Source organism: Fukomys damarensis, unplaced genomic scaffold, assembly GCF_012274545.1.
Source record: "Fukomys damarensis isolate Sample0158 unplaced genomic scaffold, DMR_v1.0_HiC HiC_scaffold_1, whole genome shotgun sequence".
In the NCBI taxonomy this organism is placed as follows: domain Eukaryota; kingdom Metazoa; phylum Chordata; class Mammalia; order Rodentia; family Bathyergidae; genus Fukomys; species Fukomys damarensis.
The window spans coordinates 13,197,310-13,202,102 of record NW_022900913.1 but is presented as its reverse complement, the minus strand read 5'-3'; positions in this window follow the sequence as shown (position 1 = coordinate 13,202,102).

The window sequence follows — 4,793 nt, the reverse complement described above, 5'->3', positions numbered from 1 at the left end:
CAACACCACACCGAAAGAGGTTTGGTGGGACACTGAAGACATTGAAGAAGGTTGCACAACTACATGAAAGAATCTATCCCAGTCAACAGGGTAATAAGGGGGGGCAATTAACAGTGCCCACCCATTTTGTTGTTTTGCTTTGCTTTGTATTTTGTTTGTTTTAGTTTCTGGTTTTGTTATGGGCAAGAACCTGAAGAGAAAAGAAAACTCACATGTGGTCGATTGCTCCTGCAAGTTTGGGGGGAAAGAAGATATGACAGCTGGCATCTGGGCTGATGGGATGAGGACAAGAGACAACTTTGAAATATTGATTACAATATAGGACTAAAATTAATTTGACTTGCTTCTTCTTGCTCTTCTAAGTAGCTATTAGGGCATGCATGGCTCATATTTGTGGGTCTGTGCGTATTTTTGTTGACAGCAGCATTGGAGAGATAGAAAGCGAGTTGTACTTCTACAGGTGCTGATGCTGAAGCAATGGACAAACAGAGTGGGAGCTTTCAGATGCATTAGTTACTCAGTGCTGTGGGAGGAAATGTCCCTGAAGCATAGGGATTTAAGTGAATATTTATTATCTCCCAGGTCTACATGTCAGGGACCTGGAATCAGGCTTTGGTGGGACTTCTGGCCCAGGGTTTCTCAAAGCTGAATGCAGTGATCTCAGGGCTGCCTCACCTCCGGCTACACAGGAAGGCTTCACACCCACCCCGCACGGGTGGTTGTTGGCAGGATGCACCTCCGTCTAGGGTGTTCCTGTTGGCCTGAGGCCACCTTCGGTCCCTTACCAGAAGGCCTGTCCAAAATGCAGCTCCCTGAACGACCAACTGGAGCCTCAGGTGAGAGCATAAGGCAGACAGAAGTCAGTCTTCTCTGATCTCCCCCTGGACATGGTAACCCATTACTCGAGTCCTGTTCTAGACCCCAGAAGCAAATCTCAGGTCCATCCCACCATCTAATGGAGGAGAAGGCATCAGGGCATGGACACCTGGAGGCCAGTATCCTAGCAGCCAATTCAGAGACTGCCTACAAAGAGCAAGGAAGAAGGCGGAGCACATGTACTGCACAGCCTTGGGGACAGAGAAGAGTCCCTTTTCCTTCACCGCTCAGGAGAGGGCCAGGTCAAAAGGGCACCGGTAGATTGCTCGGGGTAGCAGTGGCAAGTCACAGGATTAGGACTGACAGCATTTTTTTTAACTCCGTGAAGAAGGAAGCAAGGTCATTTGTGAAGGAGAGGATAGATGTGACTTAAGGACACAAGCAAGGCTCTACAGAGTAACCTCTGGGAATGGGACAGCCAGTCACTGCAGAGACACAACCCTACTACCAGGCAATGTCAAATGGAAGTTTATTTTTTTCTTATCTATCTTTAGTGGCACTGGGGATTGAACCCAGGGCCTTTGCACTGAACTACATCCCAGACACTTTTAAATTTGAGACAGGGTCTAAGTCCCTAAGTTTCCTGGAATGGGCTCAAACTTGTGATCCTCCTACCTCAGCCTCCCAGAGCCCTGGAATTCCAGGCATGCGAATGGAAGGTTAAAATAACTAGAAAGCAAAAACTGTAGTCTGCTCAGTTGTGTGATTTTTTTTTTCTCTCCATCAACTTTTAGCTGCCAGGGGACTAGCAGATAAAGTAACAAGAGATATATGCCAACTCTAGAGTAAGAAAAACTTTTCATCCACTTGTGAATACAGCCAAGAAATAATAGTGTGAATTATAACTCATTTCTCTCCATCTGATTCTTCAAACCCACCCTGCCCAGCAGGTCTCTTTCTACCGAGCAGGCCAACAAATTAAATAGCCTGGTGTGTGTGCTTTTGATACCACTCTTGGACCTGTAGTGCATACTAATAATCTCCTTTTATTCCTATCTGCACCTTCTACAGCTGCCCAGCGGGCAGAACTCTCCAAGACTTCAAAGGAGATCGGCAACATGGAACAGACCCAGGGGCCCTGTCTGCACATCACAGATTCGCGCTGGTGATAATGACCTCCCAAACACCACTTCGTCTTCCCAGCTAACACTGCTTGCTTAAATCCAGCTAATATTTATGGTAGGAAACACATAACTTTTGCAAAATAGTAGGCTCCAGTATGCCTTTGAGCTATCCAGAGGTTGGTTGGTTTGTTGGTGAGTTAGGTTTGAAGTGAAAGGAAAGAAAAGTCACATGACAGCAGGAAAAGCGGCCTTCTTATCTGTGCTTGTGCCTCCTTGGATGGCTGACTGCCTGATTGACCTGGGACTGTCCTGGTTTTAGCACTAAAGTCCTGCATGTAGGGAAACCTATGTCCCAGGCAAAGCAGGTCTGGTCACTCTGATTTCCCCATAAGCCTTCTCTGGAGGGGTCCAGCATCAAAACTGCACACAGTAGATTCCAGGAACTGATCTTGTCCTAATTCCTGATTCCCTGCAAAACCTGAGCCCAGGCCAGGGTCTTTCCTTGACCCCTCTGATGTCTTCTGCAAAACTAATTTCCCTGGAAGCACCAGATCTCACAGTATATCACTGTTTCTGTTTTGCAATTAGTTAACAAAACTTCATCCAAAAAATGATTCATGGCTTATAATTTGCAACACACAGTGCCAGATGTGGCTACGGACAGAATGGCACTAGGAGCCATGCCTGTCCTCAAGAGCCTTACTAAACTGTACATGTAACAAAATCTGTGTGGCTAAAAAAGAAAGAGAGACCAAAAAAATAACAAAACTAAAATACAGAACAAGCATTTAAGAAAAATCACAAATCAGAATATGATGGATTGCAAGCATGCCCTTAGGGAAAAAAAGAATGGCTTTTAGAATCAGGAAACTTGTTTTGTTTTGTTCAGTTCTGTTCTGTTTTGGTTTTGGAGGGAGGAGGTTGTTGCTTGCCTTTCTCTTTTTACAAAATAAAGATAACATGTTCAACAAACATCACAGTTTTGACAAAGCAGAAGAGGGAGTGAGTATCACTTTAGACAAATCTCCAATCTTGAAAAGCGCGCACATGAAACAAGTCACAGCAGGGTCCCCGTGTCACTGCGGCCACATAACATGGGCCAGCAAGCTTGCCAAAATGCCCTTTACCTCACTTGAGAACTTGAGATCATGGAGAAGCCCTCGACATCATGATCATGCTTGGCTAACCCTTTATCAAGCGTTCGATGAATGGTCGTTGCTCTGATTTCCGTAAGCATTCACACGATCCTGCCATCCGGTCTTCCCTTCACATGTCACACTTGCTGCCGATGACGTGATTCCAATTTTAGATAAGTCACAGATGCCACTTCCCAGACCCTGTGAACTGAACGGTAGAGGACTCCTGTGTGTCCTTGTCTGAAAGCGTGTTCACCCAAAGCACATTTCATTTTGAAATTGCCAAATTAAGGCCAGAGGTCATCCAAAAAATGGGCTGAGATTAATTTTGTACTCTCAAACTTGAGTTGCCTCTTTTGCTATTGTTTCAGGTATGAACTGCTGCATGACCGAATTCCACAAAATGTGTCAGCTTAAAACAACGCACAATTATTATCCTGCAGCAGATGCAGGTTAGGGATCTCAGAGGCTGCAGTCAGTGCGTGCACTGAGCAATAGGCATCTTTCCAGGTAAACTGAAAAAGAAATCTGGTTCCAGCCCCTGTGATCGCTCTCCACCATGCCATCCTGTACTAAGGATTGAACCCAGGACCTTCATACTGAATCCCCATGAGAGCCATCTCCAGATTCTTCCTCTTTTTTTTTTTTAATATTTTTTATTTTGAGACTGGGCCTAAGTCACTAAGTTACCCAGGTTGGTCTTGAACTTTCAGTCCTCCTTCTGCCTCAGCCTGCCAGAGTGCTGGGTTACAAGCACGTACCACCACCACCCCCAGATCCATATAATTATTTTGTTTCAGGATTCATTTCTTTGCATGGCATTTTACGTAGGACCCGGGCTCCCGGCTGATGTTGGCTGGACTCCACCCTCAGATGTGTGTACCTAGTGCACCTGCAGAGCACAAGAAGAACATGCACAAGTCAAAGCAGCAGGCAGTGGTCACTGCAGGCATCTGAAGCGCCCTCCTCCTGTGCCTAGCTCTTATGGCTGTTGGTCATAATTTATAGCAAGGATGAATAACGCAGATTACACTGAATGACAGACTGATGCTACAAAAAAATGCCTCCCTATTTATTTATTTTTTTTTTTTTTGAGACCAGGTGTCTTGGTCTAAGTCATTAAGTTGTCTGGGCTGGGCTCAAATCTGCCATCCTCCTGCCTAACCTCCCAGGCTGGGCCACCTCCTTGCCTTCCAAAGTAGCTGCCACCTTGATTTGTGCTATTCCTCAGACCCAGGCTGCTCTGTCATGGGTTTGTCCTAAAACAATTTCAGTCTCTTTAGAATTACACTGAGTACCTTCTAGCTGACCTTGAGTTGAGTTTGCTTAAACTAAATCTTAATAATCTGAGAACTACAAGAATGACCATGTCAGAAGCATCCATGAGCAACAGAGATCATGGCTAAAAGCTGTCGGAAACTAGCTCCAAGTCACAGAAAACAAATAAAAATCAGACCATTTGTTTTGGTCCACGTAACCTAACCTTTCTGGACACTAATTTCCCTGTGGAAACATGAGCGCTGCACCAGATAATTTCTCAGGCTCCTTCCAGCCCCAAAATGGTTTCAAGATTTTATAACCTGCTATTAGTAAAGACACTGCTCTTTATAAAGGAGCCTTTCCCCAAACCCAGGGGCTGTGTGCCTGAGATCCAGCCTGGGAGCGATAATGCATGCTGACGACCAGGAGTGGCTTTTATAAGCTCCGCTCACAAAGC